This window comes from Lissotriton helveticus, chromosome 1_2 (genome assembly GCF_964261635.1).
Source record: "Lissotriton helveticus chromosome 1_2, aLisHel1.1, whole genome shotgun sequence".
In the NCBI taxonomy this organism is placed as follows: Eukaryota; Metazoa; Chordata; class Amphibia; order Caudata; family Salamandridae; genus Lissotriton; species Lissotriton helveticus.
The window spans coordinates 103,077,982-103,097,778 of record NC_136058.1 but is presented as its reverse complement, the minus strand read 5'-3'; the positions used below and the strand labels follow the sequence as shown (position 1 = coordinate 103,097,778).

At 50.3% G+C, this 19,797-nt stretch overlaps 1 protein-coding gene across 12 annotated transcripts in view; it reads right to left on the bottom strand.

The window, feature by feature from the left end:
* The window catches only part of DOCK7 (dedicator of cytokinesis 7), an 870,736-nt gene that overhangs the window by 171,489 nt on the left and 679,450 nt on the right, over positions 1-19,797 (bottom strand). The window lies entirely within an intron of this gene.

The window sequence follows — 19,797 nt, the reverse complement described above, 5'->3', positions numbered from 1 at the left end:
TCATGTGGTTTGGTGCATAGTGTCATCATTGGGCCTGTCACTTGAGTGTTCTGTTCTTAAAGCAAATAAAGAGACCTCCACCCGGACGGAGCCTGTCTGGATGATGACAGTCGTAAGAAGGTCAAATTATCTCCAATCCTGGCAAATTTTATTGAACAGAAAAAATTTGGATAAGGATAAGGCTAAAATAAAGCGGTGGTGTTCAGTGGATAAGTAACTGGTCCACAACACCTAGTAATAGGGTTGACAAGTTTCAAACTGAAATTGCCGCTACAGGACTTTTGGCCTTCGTCAAGACCTAGGAAGTGGAGAGTCTGAGGTTTAGAGCACTCCACATGGAATATACGTAACTATATTCACTCAACAATCTTCGTCAATGAGCACATACTGCTCATGACTGGTCGTTGTTATAGGCACAGACGTTGGCCCATAACTGTAAAGAAATCAAAAAAGTTAGTCGCAACATTATACACAGTGTCATGCTAAAAATGAGCTGATTCCCAATTCGCCCAGTGAGACACTAATGGAAAACTATAAGATATCACTAGTAATGACAAGTACATATTAAATGGCATATGTAACTTAGTAACAAGAAGGTAGAAAAGTGGAAGATTTGCCTTTGACATGGTTACATTAAGGGGGCCACCTGCTACTCACCATTATCTGCATGATTCTAAGCAGTGTGTGCTTAAGTGGAGAAAACATAAGGTAACCTGCATGTACTGACTGGTATCTGCAAAACTATGCACAAGGTGTGCATTATTAGATTAGATTAACTGGTTACAAGTGCTCCAAAGCGAAATTTCTTAACTGAATAAAAACATGTGCGCACTTCAAAGTTTTTGTCTTTAAAAGTTGTAAACAGCAGGGAAGAGATGTGCATTACTCCAAGGAGATTACTTCAGTACAGAGTCACAGGTGCATCAATAAATTACTACTAAACTGTTTGAAAACATTTGTGCATTTTGGAATTGTAATTGTAAACAAGTAGGAAAGAGACAATTAGTTTTAAAAATAGTTTGTTTTACTCCAGGGGATAAGAGGGGACTAAGACGGAATGTTTTAGTCAGAAGGTAAATAAAAGACCAAAATGTGACTAAGGAAATAAATGATAAGCGTACGGTGACTGAACAGCTATCGCAAGCACACTTACCTCTGTTGAAACCGTCTAAAGCAGAATTGCTGCGTGTCCCTCTCTCCCGCATCCTAGAGATGTTTTGGACGGGAGTGTGCTTTTATACTCCCCTGGTGACATTCATTGAAGACAATTAGCCTACAGTGGTTTTCAGCAGTACTGAAAGTTCATGTTTCCAAGTGGTGGCCTTTTTCCCCTTTTTATTTTTTGTTTATATATTTTTATTTTAACAGTAAGACAAGAGCAGGCAATACAGATATCCGGTGTTTCGCAGTAAAATACAGAACAGGGCCAGGCGGGGGAAATATACAAACAATAATCATTGTAAGAAGTAAAAGGCCCATCACGGGCACACATAACGGAAATAGGAAATAAGCAATCTATTAAGCAATCAAAGCAATCCCACCCGCATGACCTCGTCCACAATGTCACAGGATAATTAAGCCAGCGAAGACACCCGGACAATAAAGGATTCGTGAAAAATAAACAGCCCATCTCTCGTAGAAGGAAAAAGAAAAGACAAAAGGGGCCATAGAACAAAAGAAGGCAAAATAAAAAAAAACACCCCTAACCCCCCACCCTGCACCCCTGCAATGGCTACGGCCTAACCCCACTAGCAGTGTGCCTGTCGCCCAAGAACTACCCTAAAGGAAGGGAAAAGAGAAAGCGGAGGAGGAGAAAGCAAACACACTCCCGGTATCCCGTACCCCCCGCCAACAGCGACCACCCCGAGACATGGTAAAATCAATATTTAGCAATTATACAAACCAGTCAGGGGAGGATAAACAACAACCACCCAATTCTCGTCACAATATAGGCACAACCCCGGCAGCGCTAAAAGCTATTTTATCGGAACCTAGCGATAAAGTTCAGCCCTGGCCAGTACGGTCCGTCATAAGAGTCTTTGCCACTTGAGCCGCCATTTTGAAGGAAAAGGCAAAGCATCCACAAAAGTTCTTGTCAGCACAGGAGGATCGAATACAGGATAAAAGTTCACGGCTCGAACGAGGAAAGGTGTCCAAAAACAGCGAGTATCCCAAACCATCACCAAGGAACTCGTAGCCACATGGAAGACCGTCTATAGATGCGTTAGGCGGCAGCAGGATCAGGCAAGAGACGCTAGCGAGAAGCACGGGCTGGCTTGTCGGTAATAGGGGACCGTCAAGGTTCATGAACTCCGGGTTATGCACGGGGACCTCGACCTCTGATGTGCAATGCACCGCTGGCACCATCTCTAGCTGGAAACCAATCGAGGTGTCGTCCTCAGGTTCCAGGATACCGTCCACTTTCACCATCAGTGTCCGGAACACAGCGACTGTGTGCGAATGGAGCGCCCCAATGGCGGCCACAACGGCCTGCAGCGATGGCGCGCCTTCCGTCCGCTCCATCCCCTCTCAATAGGCGATAGAGCCGGACTTGAACGCCGGAGGCCGGCTTCTCCGGAGTCGCAGGCCACGCAAATCTGATATCAAGTAATGGGCGCTCCTCGTCTTACAGAACACACCTTCGCCGTCAGAGAGGGCCCCAGCCCGTCGACCCTGGGAGGGCAGCAAGGTCTCCGGGCACCGGACCCCCACCACAGCAGCCGGCGTGGCACGCTGGTGTGTCCTCGGTGTAGATCGTTCAAAGGATCGTCACAAAAAGTCAACAATTCATGCACTCTTCGGGAGACCGGGCTCAGTCCAGGTCTCACGGCTGATGTTGTTCAACTCTGACCCGGATTGTCTAGAAATCGAGGCCCCGGCTTCCACACGTTGTTAGGCCGAGAATGGAAACACAGCGTATCTTCGTCAGCCGATGAGGTAGAAATCTCGGGATTGCACCTTTAGAAGCAGTAGACCTTCATAAACAAGAAAATCAGGTGTAAGGTCAGGATTGAAGACAGGATAATCGAGCTGCTGGCAGAGGTCAGCGGAGCCGGGAGCTTACGCGGCCATCTTGATTCGTAGCGTAGCTCCTCCCCCTCCTTCTACGCATTTTTTTTTACGTCTTGGAAGCACGCATAACGGCATGGAAAGCAAAAGGCAGGCAGTGTATATCACATCATCTCATGTGTGGATGGTTGTGTTTGTCAAATAAAATTTACTATTTCTAAAGTATCAGTCTGTGTGGACAATGACCCCACGGACTTTATCGGGAAACTGTAAGTGCCATATTTATAGTATTTCTGTGCACCAGGAAGGTCTGTAAAGGGTCCTTGTGAGGCGCGAGGCGATCGAGCAATATGGTCACTGTGTTAATAAACAGTGTCAGGTAATTGCATAATCGTGTTGTCTAGAACGTATAGTCTTTAAAATAAAGTGGGTGTTCTGTGAATAAGCATAAATGATAATACGAGGAGACAGTGTACAGTGTGGTAATGGCCTCTAGCATTGAGCTATTTATATCCCAGTGATAATGTAGGTGGTCTGAGGGTATTCTGGCGATTATCATAGTGGGTATGCAAAGGCACTATTGTGTGGGCACTGTATCTTGTCATATAGAAACTAGTCGGATGAGTGATTATTATAATGCTAATCATAAGGTCGTACTTACTATGTTACTGTTTTGGTCACCAGAATAATGACAGCCAAAGTAATGATAACGAGGGTGAACGTGGTTCTGATAGATGGGAGGATGCTTCCCTGAGGATATTCGTTCGATGTTTGTGAGTAGCTTTTATTATACATGAACCTTTTGTTAGTGGTAAAGAAACTACTGGCTGAATAAGAGCCATGGAATGTTATCGTTCAAACCTTCGTCAAAAGTCTTGAGCCGGTACACCCAATGTTGCTCTTTCTGCAAAAGAATGCATTCTGCATCATTGCCTATCACATCAAGTGTTTCAAGGAACATCCAATTTCTGCAAAGTAGGAAGTCATTGCTCATGTGCGTTGTGGCGTTTTTGCATCCAATATTGCGATGGTATTCACTGATCTGCAATTTCACTTTACTGAAAGTCATGCCAATGTACCTTAATCTGCAAAGACAAATGATCATGCGATTGCATGGGTGGTACTGAAATTCGTATGTCATCCCATCTAAAAATTTTACTTAGTGTTAGGGCCTTTGTTGCTTTTGTAAGATGACATACAGCACAAGTACCTTAGGGATAATGTCCCATTATCGGTTATAGGCCCAGTGTTGTGAGTACCGTGTTGGTTTTTACTTGTGTGTTGGGGGTCATGTGACCAGAAGATCTCAGATGTTTTGCTCCTCTTATGGGCAAACCTGGGTTTGGACCATTTAAGGGTGCCTGCCATGCTACAATGTTTGTTAATGCTTCTTTGAATGATGTTGGAGGTTGTACAGTAAATTATCACACGTGAGGCTATTATCGTCCGTGATTTTCTCTGCCTGTCCCAATAGGATTTCACTATTCTGATTCCTCGCTCTATTTTAGAATTTGTTGATAATGTGAATCGGGTAATCTCTCGCTTTAAGTTTATTTATTGAGTCGAGGACCTGCTTTTTTAGTCCTCTATTTCACTACAATTGCAATAAATGTGCAGAAAATGGCTGAAGAGGAGATTTTCCCTACGTGGTCGAGGGTGAAAGCTGTTAAATGAGAGAAGGCTGTTTTTGGCGGTTGGTTTGTAGTAAGTTCTTGTTTTGAGGTTGGTGCCATCAGCAAAAATGGTGACGTCCAGAAAGACAAGTGTGTCCTCATGTGTGGTACCTGTAAATTTCAGGAATTTGTTGCAGGTATTGAGCTATCCAAGGAACTCTGGAATGGTGTCAACTGACCCACGCCAGATCATCAAGATATCTTCTATGTGGAAGAGGTGTGGCGCCGCGGCCAGGGCGACTGACGCTGGAATCTGGGGACCACGGTTCGATCCCCGGCTCCGGCGGCAGGTAAGCCCAGCACCATGTGACTCTGGGCAATAGCTCGCTTAATCTTCCCGACGGCCCCCCAGCGCCTAGAGACCCTTACGGGTGATTGTGCGCTTTACAAATGTGGACTTTATGTATCTTTTCCAAAACATAATCTTTATTTTGTAGGTGTTGGTGTTATTGAGAATGTGGTTGTCTTCAAAAGAACTGGCAGACTTGTGGCAAACATGCTCCCCATGGACATGTTGTGGGTCTGAATGTATAGTGTGCCTTCAAAGTCGATAAAGTTCTCGGTCAGTGCTAATTGGCAGCATTCCAAAATAAAGTGTATGGATGTATTAAATTGCCAATCGTCTTTGAAGAGAATGTCATCAATGGAATACTAAATTAATCTCCTTCGAGTAATGCACATCTCTTCCCTGCTGTTCACAACTTTGAAAGAAAACACTCTCGAGTGTGCACAAAAGACAAGTTCTCTAGTAGTAAGGCAAGTCTGACTCACGGAAAGTTGAATCATTTGTAATAAATTCCTTGATGGGTTAATCATTAGTTCTTGCTTGTCCTTTTTAACGTCCTTCTGCACACAAAATCACCTCCTTATAATTTTGAATGGCTGATTTTACAGCAACAAAATGTATATTAACTGATTAAGCCTATGCCACTTTGTTCCTATTGTTTGACTAATGCATTTCCAACTTGTCAGGGACTGGGCCAGAGTAGAACTTCAATTGTTCATTAATCAAACAAGAGTCCACAGTTTTGCACAAAATATCTCCCCAACTGGAGTACTTTCTACTGGTTAATTAGTAAGTGCTACTTTTTGGGGTAAATATCTAGTCTGTATTCTACACTACAGCTGCATAAACAACCATGAGGAAATGTCTCCAGTGACCTATGTCCGTTTTGGCAATCCTATTGTTCCCCGTTCGTCTTCATCCAGAAATCTGTGATAACATGAATTCTCCAATTGAGAAGACAATGAAACTACAAAGAGGTACATCTCCACCAAACAAGGGTCCTTCCTCTTAACTATATGAACTAAGTGCTTCTTTGTTTGGTGAAGATGTCCTCTCCTACCTCACCGCCAAGACCTGGAACACCCTCCCTACCCACATACGGCAGACCCCAGACCTACTCGCCTTCAGAAGACTCCTCAAGACCTGGCTCTTCGAGCAGTAGCAGCACCCCCCTCTCCCCTCAGCGCCTTGGGACCCTCACGGGTAAGTAGCGCTCTTTACAAGTACTCTGATTGATTGATTGATTAATTGATTGATATTTCTCAGCATCAGGAACATGTCACCAAAATCGGTGGGAAAAGCACTGGGTGGACTTTTGTTCAGCTGACCAACATCCTGGCAAAAGGTGGGAAGAACTTTGCATACTACTAAGGTGTACCGGGCAGGACCAAAAGGGCAGAGCTTCCAGGTGATTTGTACATTTGCATGGTCATAGTAATTAAAGGGGAGAATCATGGGGCGTGGCCAAGATGGCGAGGTGAGCGGTCGCACTCTCCACGAGCTCCCACGAACCTAGGCCCCTACACCGTGAATTTTTGCAGATCTCCCCCCGGTCTGCTGGTGAATTGCACCAGAGGTGGTAGAGCATCGGTGGGTTCCTCCGGGGCCTTGAGCAGCCTCCGGGAAAGTAGCGGCAGAGCTCCGAACAGCGAGCAAAGGCAGGAGTGGAGCGGAGGAGGGGCTAGTAGCCGAAGCCCACTAGCGGAGGTGAAGGCATAGCGACCTGGCCTGGAGCGGACCCGAGCGGCGTGGATCGCCTACCTGTGGATACGAGACCTTAGTGGAGTCACCGGTGGAGCCCCACAGCGAGGGGGCGCCCAGAAGCAGACGGCGGCAGCGCCGGGGCACGTGAGCCGGCATTGCTCCCCTACGCAAGGCCGGGGACGCGGCCTACTGCTGAGGCGGCCTGGGCTCCTGCCTGTGACTGGACGGCAGCGGGCCCCGCTGCTGGCGGGGTGAACGCAAAGAACCGGCAGCGGTGAGGTTAACGGCGGAGGGCGAGACCCCCAAGGTGGTGCCGAGACGCCGTCGAAGAGAGGAGCTGGTCCCCGGTCGGCCTTCGCCTGTGGGCGCGGCCTTTTCAGCGAGGAGCCGGGAGGACGGCCGGCCTTTGCAGCGGAGGATTGAGGCGCGGGCCGAGCTCCCAGAGATCCGGTCGGACCCCGGGTGGTAGAGGTGAGGAGTCACAAGCGGGAGAGCCCCGGTCCAGAGGCAGCCGCCGAGGGACGTAGCTTGGGGGAGCAGGAGAGTGTGACCGAACCCCCCCCACCCCCCCGGTGGGCCGCGAGGCATACGTGGGACCGCAGGACCGGGCAGAAGCCTCGTGATAGCTGGGAGCCCAGACAGTGTTGGTGAGGGGGCTCGCCGGGAACCGGGACTGGAGTGCGGCGCGCTCTGGCGACTTGCCCCATGCGTGGGGCCTCTCCCTGATTGCGCCCATATCGAGGGACAGTGGTTCTGCCGGGGTTAGCCCATAGTCTTGGAGGACGGACACGGCGACCCGAGGTGATCACTGAGAGGACTAGTGGACACGCTGCAGCGACACCAGCGGACGGCAGAGACGGCTAACCTGGGCAGCTAGTGGCGCAAGGGGCCTGAGGCCCGGCCCGGCACGTCCCTGGAGTGTGCCTGGGAGTTCCCGGCAAGGGGCGCAGTGGCGGCCTACCGACGCACCCGGAGGCCTGAGGGAGAGCCTGCTGGACATTGCTAGAGGGACACGGCCTGGGAGTCGCTGAGAAGCTGCGGCCCCGATCAGGCCTGGCGGTCCATAGGCCTCGGACGGCCAGAGGAGGATTGTAACCGGGCCGGTGTGACCTAGGGCGCCGGAGGCGGGACCTGCCCGACAGTGGCTAATAACCGGTGAGCCCGGTACCCTGCGAGACAGCGACAGCAGTGAGTGTGAGGAAGTCGGTGGTGAGGCCTGGATGCACTAACTGGGACGAGCCCTGCCGTGACCGATCTGGGGCTGGTGCTAGCCGACGGCCTATGACTGGGTGCTGGGAGTGACCCAGAAAAGCTACGGCAGGGGGAGCCGAATCACTGCCCCACCGGTCGAGGGAGGCGAGCGGTGCCTCGGCAACAGCAGAGGTGGACTCCCCGGGTTGGTTGCTGTCCCTGAACATTGCTGACCTTTGAGGCTGGTCGACAAGCACGACAGGGCTCTTGCCCGGGAGTACCCTTTCATACGATGGCTGGCAGCAGAGGGGGCAAGAAAGGGGAACGGACATTGCCGGAAATGCAGAACAGGGGCCCACCGAAACAGGACAAGTGGCAGCACTCGCCGGGCCCCTCGAGAGGCTCGCAGGAGGCGAGCGGAGGGGAACCACCGGTCACCAGATCCTTCCTGGAATCTCTCTTCAGCTCCCTACGGGACGATTTCCAGACGCTGAAGCAGGAGGTGGCCGGAGAAGTTCGGGAGGTACGGAGAGAGGTTGATGGCCTGGGTGAAAGGGTGGCTACCATGGAAGGAGCGGGACACACGAGGGATGAAGAAATAGAGCAGCTGCAGCAGGAGGTGGTGCGTTTGAGGGATCAACAGCTGGACCTCCAGGCGACCAACGAAGACCTCGAAAACCGGTCCCGCCGGAACAACATCCGGGTCCGGGGGGTGCCTCCTAAAGAAGAGGGTGAGGACACTGCTGGGTACCTGCAGGCCTTATTTAGGGAGGTACTAGCTGCGCCGGAGGACTTCCCTATTAGAATTGACAGGGCGCATAGAGTGGGCCTGACGTGTCGGGCTTCGGCGCCGCCGGCGGATATCCTGGCCTTCCTGCCTGACTTCCCGCTTAAGGAACGGATCCTCCGTGAAGCACAGAAACAGCAGTCGTTGCACTTCCGAGGGCACCCGGTTGCTCTCTTCCAAGATCTATCGGCAATCACGCTCCAGAAACGCAAAGCATTTAAAATAGCGACAGACTTTTTGAGAGAACATGGGACACAAAACTCCTGGGGCCACCCTTTCCGCCTCATCTTCCGATGGAACGGCGCCCTGCACCAACTTCGCTCCCTCCAGGATACCTGCGGAGACCTGGGAATCACCGCAACGGACGAAGATGCGCCTACACCACGGCGGCGACGCATCACCAGGGACGGCTGGCAACGAGTCTCTGGACGCCGGTCCTCTGAGTCTTCTGCTCGACCGGACACGCCTACCATCCGAGCAGAAATGGACAACGCAGTGCGGGAGGTGGCCAGGGATACGGCCATGAGGAACGTCGCACTGACAGCCTAAGATGCCTCCGGGGGGAGATCGACACAGCAGTCTTCAGAACGCAGGTTTGGGGGTTCTGGGGGGAGGGGGGGTGGGCGGGAGTGTAGTGGCTGGACGTCCACTTCAGTAACTTACCACAGACTTGTCCCCTGAGGACTGGACTGGGACTATGAAGTTCTGGAATTCGGTGAGGGCACAGGGAGATGGGGGGGTGTTGGAGTTGTTCTGAGTTGGGGTCAGGGGGGAGGGGGCCGGAGGGGAGGGGCGGGGGAGTTCTGGTTGGGGGTAGGGGAACCGGGGGGGTGGGTGGGTCGTCCAGTGCACTACGCAGGTCTTAGCTGCCCTAGCGGCGTTCATACACCTTGTTCCGCTCAGGCGAGAGTTTTATGCTTTAACTTTCACCATCCCACATGCCTCCCACGACTCTTAAGATAGTGACTCTTAATGTCAGGGGCCTAAACAACCCGGTTAAGAGTCGGGCGGTGTTGTCTCTATTAGAGAGCACCCAAGCAGATATCGGTCTTCTTCATGAAACCCACTTGCTGCCCAGTGACTCCCATAGGCTGCGCTCCCATAAGTTCCCGACACAATTTTTTTCTTCCAGCAACACTAAGACTGCGGGGGTGGCGATCCTGGTGGCCCGGCATTTCAGGGGGGTAGGTCCTCCACAAACATGCAGAACACAAAGGCAGGCTGCTAGCTTACAGGTTTAGGATTGGGAGTGTTGCTTTCACGGTTGGGTCCCTGTATAGCCCTAATGAAAAGCAGGAGCGCTTCTTACGATCGGCACTGGTAGAAATCCCTGCCTCGCAGGACAGGCACATTGTCATCGGAGGCGACTTCAATATGGTCTTCGACTCGGCTCTAGACAGATCCACACACCGTTCTCCGCAAGCCGGGGAGTTCTCGGCCGGATGTAAAGCACAGTTGTCGGAGGTGGACCTCCACGATCTCTGGCGCTGCATGCACCCCACTGACAAGGGATATTCATATTATTCCCACGCACATAAAACGTACTCGAGACTGGACCATCTCCTGGTTATGACTCCGGTACGTGCGTTGGCATCAACGACGGAGATGGGAGTAATCTCCCTATCGGACCATGCCCCGGTCTCCACCACGCTATGCCTGCCGCCGGTATCTTGCCCTCCCAGGGTCTGGCGCCTTAGGGACACATTATTGCACAGGAAGGCGGTGGTTAAACACATAGTGGATGCTATCCGGGACTATTTGTCCCACAATGATAACTCCGACACCTCCCTGGCGACACAATGGGCGGCCCTGAAGGCTGTACTTAGGGGGGAGTTCCTAGCCATCTCCTCGGCAGAAAATAAGGAACGGCAGAGTAAGAGGGATGAACTCACCTAGCGGGTCCGGGAGCTCGAACAAATACACTGTCGGACGGGGGCCCCCCGGACCTGGAAGCAGCTCAAGGGGGCGAGGAAACTCCTGACGGCCCTGGATATGGACCGTGCGGAGTACGCTGCGCTGCGTTTGCGCCATACCTACTACACCGGGGGGGGACCGCTGTGGCCGACTGCTGGCTAATAGGCTCCGGGTGATGCACCAACGACAGATGGTGAAGGAGGTCTCTGACTCCACGGGGTCGACGGTCACGGAGGACGCCTATATTGCTGAAACCTTCCGCAGGTTTTACGCAGATCTCTACGCCGGGGATCCCCTGAACCTACGACAGCGGATTACTTGGACTCGATCACCCTCCCTTCCTTGGCCCCCCCGCAGGCACAGTACTAGAACAGAGATATTCGAATCGAGGAGGTGATTTCCGCTATCGCCAAACTCAAGCACGGTAAGGCTCCGGGGCCGGACGGATATACGTCTCTCTTTTATAACTGTTTTGCACGTCGTTGGCTCCGCTACTCACCCGCCTCTAACTCGTTCGCTGCTCCGGGGGCCATCCCGCCTGACCTCCTAAGGGCCTCTCTCACGGTCATCCCCAAGCCAGGGAAGGACCGGACGCAATGCGGCTCCTACAGGCCGATATCTCTCTTAAATGTAGACCTTAAGCTATATACCGGGATCCTCGCGGCCCGACTTGCCACCCATTACCAGGACTTTTAGAACTGGACCAGGCGGGATTCGTTCCCGGGCGGCAGACGGTGGACAACACCAAGAGGATCGTTCACCTCAGAGAAAGCCTCCCAAATTCCCGGAGAAAGAATGATGTTGGCGGTGGACGCCGAAAAAGCGTTTGACCGTGTACACTGGCCCTATCTAGAACAGGTCCTGCTGAAAGTAGGTATAGGAGAGAAATTTCGATCCATGATCCTTAATTGCTATAAATTCCCGACAGCGGTAGTACGGGTGAATGGTTACAGCTCGCGGAGCTTTGACATCGAGAGGGGTACTAGGCAGGGGTGCCCGCTCTCGCCCCTGCTCTTCGCCCGTTATATGGAGCCCTTCGCCCAACGGATACGTACCAACCCAGCGGCAACGGGGATACGGTTCGGGGGCTTCACTCACACTATAAGCCTCTATGCAGACGACATTATACTGTCGTTGGACGACCCCCGGTCTGCCCTTCCGGTGTGCATTGAGGAGCTGGACTCCTTTGCTGCTGTCGCAGGCTTCAGGATGAATATGGGGAAATCGGTGGCGCTGGACGTGTCCCTTGCGCCAGCCACTAGTTCTTATTTACAAGGCCGGTTCCCAATGCTCTGGTTGTCGGATCTGGTGCCTTGCTTGGGGATCCAGCTAGCCCCCACCTTACCGGCTATGGTGACAGCTAACTACACCACCTTGGGCAAGAAGATCCGGGAGGAACTCGGACGGTGGAATCGCAGCACCCTTTCTTGGTTGGGCAGAATAGCTGCAGTTAAAATGACGGTCTTACCCCAGATTCTATACCTGTTCAGGGCCTTACCGCTCCAGCCGCCCGCTGGGTGGATCCAACAGACGCAGGCAGACCTTTTGCGCTTTATTTGGCAAGACAGAAAGCCCAGAATGAAGAGGACAATCTCTATGCTAGCCCCTGAGGCTGGAGGACTAGGGATACCGGATCTCCGCAAGTACTTTCAAGCGGCACAGCTGCGTTATCTGGTGGAATGGAGTAGGTGGGAATCGGACAAGCACTGGCTCTTCCAGGACCAGGTGGTGGTGGGCCGGCCCCTACAGGAGGTGCCATTTCTGAGTCAGGTTCATCGCCCCGCGAATTTATATGCATCCTTTGTCACCAGGGTGCCCCTGCGGGTCTGGGATGCCACCAACATCGTTCACAATCTTACCACATTCCCCTTGCCACTCACACCACTGGTCGATAATCCGGACTTTACTCCGGGGATGGAACAAGGGGCCTTTACCCACTGTCGAGCAGCCGGGTGTCGGGCCCTATGCCATGTGTACGGCCCAGAGGGTGTCGTCCCCTTCCCGCGCTTCCGACAGGTACATTCATTCCCAGAGACCGAAAGGCTCCACTACATGCAGGTTCGCCACTGGGCACTACCCCCGCAAGCACGGGAGGCGGCCGATAGGCTACTCCTCCCTTATGAGAGATGGCTCATGTCTCGCACGTCGGATGCGAAACTGATTACGGACCTCTATAAGCTATTGCAACCGCCTTCTTCACACTTCTACAACCCAGGGAGGGAGCGCTGGGAACGGGAATTGGGCAGGACACTGAGCCATAAGGAATGGGAGCAGATATCGTACAGAGCAAGGCACTCGGCATACCATATGGGACTCACTGAAACACTGACCAAGGTCTCTACCTACTGGTATTATACCCCAGAGCGAGTACATGAAATGGACCGTAGTAAGGATAGCGCTTGTTGGAGGGGATGCGGGAAAGTGGGCACACTGACACACATTCTATGGGACTGTCCGCTCCTAGACTCTTACTGGAAAGAAGTGATAGATGAAATTGACACCCATTTCGACACCGAACTACCTCGCTTCCCAGCATACATATTGTTAGGACTCCCGAACAGGTTAATGTATCCCCTTAGATCTCGCAGAGGCAGACAGATAGCTATTGCATTAGGCTCAGCAGTACAGAACATCCTACTACATTGGCGCACCACCACGCTTCCCTCTATCACAGGCTGGCTCCATAGAGTGTGGCATGTGTTAGGAATGGAGAAATTATCGCTCACACTGGCAGGGGATAGAGAGCAATTTGATGACCTTTGGCAGCCGTTCCGGTCTCTGCTGCTCACTGAATTCAGGGAAATCACCTGCCCAAGATACCTCCGCCTCTTAAGGCTCACGACACCCGAAGAATCGACCTCTTGAATGGACGCTGGGCTAGTTTCTTTCACTAAAGAGCGACCAGGGTGGACGGCAAGGGATAGGACTGTGCACTGGCTGAAGGGGGGGTAGGGGTAAGGGGATCAGGGAGGTGGGGTTCTGGGGGGGGGAGTTCGGGGGGGATTGTTATCTTATTGCAACACTGCCTGTCTTTATGTGTCACTGCGGACTAGTCTACAGCTGAGATGTCCTTTGGAGAAGCTAACGCCGAGAGTGCGGCCCTGGCCGCAGTGATTTGCCACCTTATACGCTCTGTATGTCTTATTTATTTGTGTTGCTCCAATAAAATGCTTTAAACCTAAAGGGAGAACCATGGACTAGACAAGAAAGAATCCCCTACTCATTCATGTGGAAGAGGGGCTGCGTGGCCACCCTTCCCATATTTGGCCCCAGGGACCTCATCATCCGTGGCCCTACCTCTTGATGTATGGGCCCTGGAGCCCATCCAGGGCACCCAGTGTTAGTGACTGTGGGGAAAGCCCCAATGCCGCCGCAGTACCTGCTGGCTCCCCACCTAACACGGGAGCCGGCATTACTCCTGCACGCGGGGAGCAGCATAAATGCTGCTCCTTTGCTACTCCTTACGCGCAGGAGCAATTCTTTCATCTATTTTCTTGCCCAAAACATATGAAAAGTCTACTCCCAGCAGGCGGGAGCAGTTTTTCTGCTCCCGCTTGCTGGGAGTGAACTTACTGTTTTCTCTCAAGCAAGTGCAAACAGCCATGTCCTGGGGGTGGGCATCCGGGACATAGGGAGGTTAGCGGGCCCCAGAACCATTAATGGCTCCAGGTCCCCCTCCTTTGTTTTTTAAGCCAGCCATGGGCAGGTACTGTAACCCGGGGCCACAAAACGGCCAGGGAGCTGGGCCGCGCAGGCCCCCAAGACCCCCTACTTTTTTCAAGTTGGCCAACCCCTGGAGAAGTGGGGGACCCCGGGGCTCTTAAGAGCCTCAGGAGGGGGTCACGCAGCCCCCACCTCCAGTCAAAAATGACAATCGACCTGTCCCAGGAGGCGGCGGTCCCCGGGGTCTAGAGTGGCCATGGGGAGGGAGGTAGTGTGCGCTTTTCTCCCCATGTTATACATAAAAATAAGCCCCTGGGACCTGGACCACCCAGGGGCTCTAAAAGAGTCAAGCACTGGAAACCGCACTTGGTTTAAAAAAACATTTTTTATGGGGATTCACAAATCTTGGTGATTTTTTAGGTGAACTTTAAAAAACAAAAAATGCAGGGGGACCCCAACACTAGACTGAGGGGGTCAGGGTATTGCTACTCTGCCCCTTTCTTTTTTCAAAAATCTCTTTGTTTGGAACTCGGCTTAGTCAGAGTCCTAAAATGGATGCCAAAAAGGGTCCTCGCCTCTAGATATACAAATTATATTTTCTTTTAATAACATGGGAAATGCACTTTTTTTTTTTTTTAATCGGCCCCCGCTTGACGTACCGCAATTCTTGTTGTGCATGGAAAGTTAGGGGGAATAATCAAGCGGGGGCAAAGAAAAATGGGGGTGGGGCAATACTGATTTTAGACATCCTACAGCCTGAACCACTGGACGGACTTACACCAAATTTTGCAGAAAGGCAGATCTTGGTGCAGAAAGAACCCTTTTTTTATTTGGTGTAGTTATGGAGCTACTAAAAAAATTTGTATATATAGTGACGTGGATTCGACAGTCCCAGTGCTGAAATCTGATTGGAGGCCAAAACTTGAACTAGGAAGTGTCGGGCACCATCTTGGGAAAACATTTAAAAAAAAAGAAATGGGGGAAGGGTAGGAATACCCTGACGCCCTAACTGTGGTTTTGGTCTTGGTGTCCCCCCGCCCGTGGCCTCCAACAGAGCCAAAAAGCACTTTTTGAAAAAAATATTCCGCAGGACCGCAAGGGAGCTGCGGCAACATTTTTAAAAATAATAACAAGTGTGGTCTCCTGTGCTTGTTTACATTATAGCCCCAGGGTAGGCCAAGTCCTAGGGCATGCGGGCTGTATAAAATGAAAATAAAAATAAATGTAAAACATAAGAGATAAGGAGGGGGCTTAATTATGCCCCAGGGATCACCACCTCCCCGGGGCTTACTTTTAATAATGGGAGAGCCCCACCTCCTAGGGGCTAAATACAAAGGAATGGGGGTGGGGGCCTCGCGGACCCAGCTCCGGAGTCCGGGGACCAACACCTCCCAAGGGCTCGAAATAAACTGAATAGGGGGTCCGCGTGGACCCATCAATGAAACAACCGGCTCCCCGGGGCTAACTTATATATGGAGAATAGTTACCTCCCCCTGCCACCTTTCTTTCTTTTTTAAAAAGGAGGGGGGCCTCGGCCTTGTGGGCCACCATCTCCCTGGGGCAGCCCGTACAAATAGAAGGAGGGTGCAGCGTGGCTACCCCTCCTGGAGCCAAAAATGGCTCTGGGGACTGCCAGCCCCGCCCGGGACGCCGCCTGCTATGTCCTAGGGTGCCCACCCCGGGATTCCACCCCCGGGACAAAGCTGTCTGCTTTAGCTTAAGAAGAGCTGTGCAAACACTCTGGATCTAGTGGGCGACAGCTGACAAAATGCTCCCACCCGGTGGAAGCGGATGTTTAATCTCTTTCCTTATCTGCCAACATGCAGGCAGGGAAAGAAGAGATGAAACAGTTTGCTCTTGCACGCAGGGAGCTCCATTTCCAGCAGCTCCCTTCGTGTGTGAGCCCCCCCCAGCCTGGGGGGAAAAAGAGCAGTAAGAGGCACAATAAAGGTCAGCAACGAGCAGAAAGAGGCAAGATAAAGATGAGAAATTAGCAGAAAGAGGCAGAATAAAGGTCTGAAACGAGCCGAAAGAGGCAGAATAAAGGTTAGCACTGAGCAAAAAGAGGCAATATAAAGGTCCGCAATGAGCAGGTAAGAGGCAAAATAATGATCAGAAAAAGAAAAGAAAGGCAAAATAAAGGTGAGAAACCAGCAGAGAGAGGCGAAATAGAGGTCAGCAATGAGCAGAAAGATGCAAAATAAAGGTGGTAAACAAGCAGAAAGAGGCAGAATAAGGGTCAGAAATGAGCAGCAAGAGGCAAAATAAAGGTGAGAAACAAGGAAAATAGAGGTCGGAAACCACAAGCAAAAGGCAAAATAAAGGTGATTAATGAGCAGAAAGAGGCAAAATAAAGGTGATTAATGAGCAGAAAGAGGCAGAATTAAGGTCAGAAGGGAGACGAAAGAGGCAAAATAAAGGTCAGTAATGAGCAGAAAGAGGCAGAATAAAGGTGAGAAACGAGCAGAAGGAAGCAGCACAAAGGTCAGAAACAAGCAGACAGTGGCCATATGAAGATCAGGGGTGAGCAGAAAGAGGCAAAATAATGGGCAGATTGTGCAGAAAGAGGCGAAACTCGGTTAGACAAGAGCAGCAAGAGACAAAATAGAGGTCAGCAATGAGCAGCAAAAGGCAGAATAAAGGTGAGAAACGAGCAGCAAGAGGCAGAATAAAGGTCAGCAACGAACAAAAGGAGGCAAAATAAAGTTCAGCAAGAGGCAGAATAAAGGTGAGAAACGAGTAGAAAGAGGCAGAATAAAGTTCAGCAACGAGCAGAAAGAGGCAAGATAAAGGTTAGAAATGGGCAGAATAAAGGTCAGAAAGAGGCAGAATAAAGGTCAGCAATGAGCACAAAGAGGCAGAATAAAGGCCAGGCGCGAGCAGAAATAGGCAAAATAACAGACAGAAGGAACAGAGAGAGTCAAAATAGAGGGCAGGAGTAAGATGTAGCAAAAAAGGTAGCAAAAACGAGCGGAGAAGGCACAAAACCGAATGCAGCAGAAGGTAGCGGATTGCAGGCAAGCTGGACAGGAGGACCGCCACCAGTGAAGCTGGCATGAGGACCTGCTATCATGTGCCACCTACTTTCTTACTGAGCACCCTCTGACAGACCAACGTATACAATAATACACCCACTTACAGATGCACTCACACACCCACTCACAGACTGATGCGCTAACCTTCACTCAGACATTCATGAACCCAGACAGATCCATTCAAGCACTCATTCACCCACTCACAGACCCACTGAGAGACTCACTCAGACTCACTCACTCATGCATCTATTCACAGACCCACTGAGACACTTATTCACAAACACACAGATCCACTCAGAGACTCTTGCACACTCTCACAAACCCACTAAGTCACTAATGTTCCCATTTACAGACTAACTCATTTACTCAAACACCCACACACAGATTCAGTCACACAACCTCTCACAGACCCACTCAGACACTCACACACCCACCCACTCACAGACTCATGCATCCCCTCACAGACCTTCAAAGACACTCATGCACCCATTCACAGACCTAGTCAGAGACTCATGCACTGACTCATAGACCCACTCACTCATGCACCCACTCAAAGACCCACTCAGACACTCACGCATCTAGTCATAGACCCACTCAGAGACTCGTGCACTCACTCACAGACCCACTCAAAGACTCATGTACTGACTCACAGACCCACTCAGGGACTTATGCACTCACTCACAGACCCACTCATGCACACACTCACAGACCTACTCAGACATTCACACACCCACTAACAGACCCACCCAGACAATAACATCCACTTACTGAAAGACTCATGAACTCACTCACATACTGTCAAAGGTTTGTATTACACTTAGGAATTTTTTTTTTTAAACATAGAAATTCACTTACAAAAACAAAGGATACTGGGCTGTCAGAGTAAGGGAACAACATTACAAAACCTTAGAAATTCATTGAAAGAACCAAAGGTTACAGTAGTATTATAGTTAGGCTCAGATTTTACTCGAACAAAACCAGTGAAATTCAGCAGTTATAGTTAGCTGAGTTCATTATACCTTACACCCCCGCAATGCACTGCTATCGACTTCACATATTACATCTCTTATGACATGGTAAGTGACATCACTGTTGATATCTCAAAGGACATCACTAATAGCATCATCAACAGAAGCACTCACATACCCACGCACACCCCATAAAAGCTCTCACACACCCATTCCCAGGCCCATACCCATACAAGTACTCACGCAACCACTCATTCCTCCATAGAGCCTCTTACACACCCATTCACTCACTCATACAGCCACTCAAACAACTACTCAGCTACCCAGACAACCAGTCACTTACACAGAGAGCCACTCACACAGCCACACATTGACACAGCTACTTACACCCCCACTTATCCACCCATAGTCTCTCAACACAGCCACTCACTCACCCATACTAGCACTCACACAACCACTTACATACCCATTCACACATCCATACAAGCACTCTCACATCAGCTCACTCTCCGATACAGCCATTCCCACACCAACCCACTAAACCAAACAGCCACTCACTTACTCATACAGCCACTTACAAACCCAATTCACTCACTCATACAGCCATTCAGACACCCACTCACTCACCCACTCATACAGCTACTCACTCACTCATAGAGCCACTCACATAACAATTCACTCACCTACACAGCTACTCACACGCCCACTTATACACCCACAGTTGCTCACTCATAGTCATTCAGATACCGACTTATTATGTCCCTGTTACCTTTCTTTTTTTCAGTGAGAACACACGCACACATATGTATATATTTGTTTTTCGGGGTGACCCACCCCAAGTCCATCCTTTTTTTCACTTCCAACCTCCCTTTACCTCTTTTCAATGTCTGAATGCTGAATTTACCCTTACCTCCCTTTACCTCTACCCTCCTGTTAACCCTAAATTTACCCTTACCTACCTTTACCTCTACCCAACCCTAAACCCAGAATGTACTCCTGCTTATATTACTCCTACCCATCTCTAAACCCTAACATCACCCTACCTCCCTTTACCTGTCCCCGACCCATAACCTTAAAACAACCCTTACCTCTTCCCACACTTTTACCCGCCTTTTTTTAAATAACATAAAACATTATGTAATTTAAAAAATAAAAAGACCTTCATGGTAAAGTACAGAGTGGTAAAGGAAAAAAAACTATGCTATGTACTTACCTACGTGGTAAAGGACACAGAATAGTGAAAACTGCATTGTAAAAGCTGTATTCCATTTAAAGGTACTAAGTTGTCAAGTTTTATTCATGCAGCATCTACAAACGTTTATGGAAATCTTTGCAAATTTCAAAGTTACACTTTCGCGCCTGTCTACATTTGTTTTAAAATCAATACTTTTCTTACAATGTATGCTGCAGAAGTTAACTTACAGAGAAAAAAATCGCCCTAGACTTTGGATCTTGGTGGGGTTTATTTGAGTGAAAAGGGTAAGGCAAACTTAAATGGAGAAATTTCATAAACGGAACACATCTGAAACTTTGCTGAATTTAAAAACCCTTTTTAGACCTGCACTCA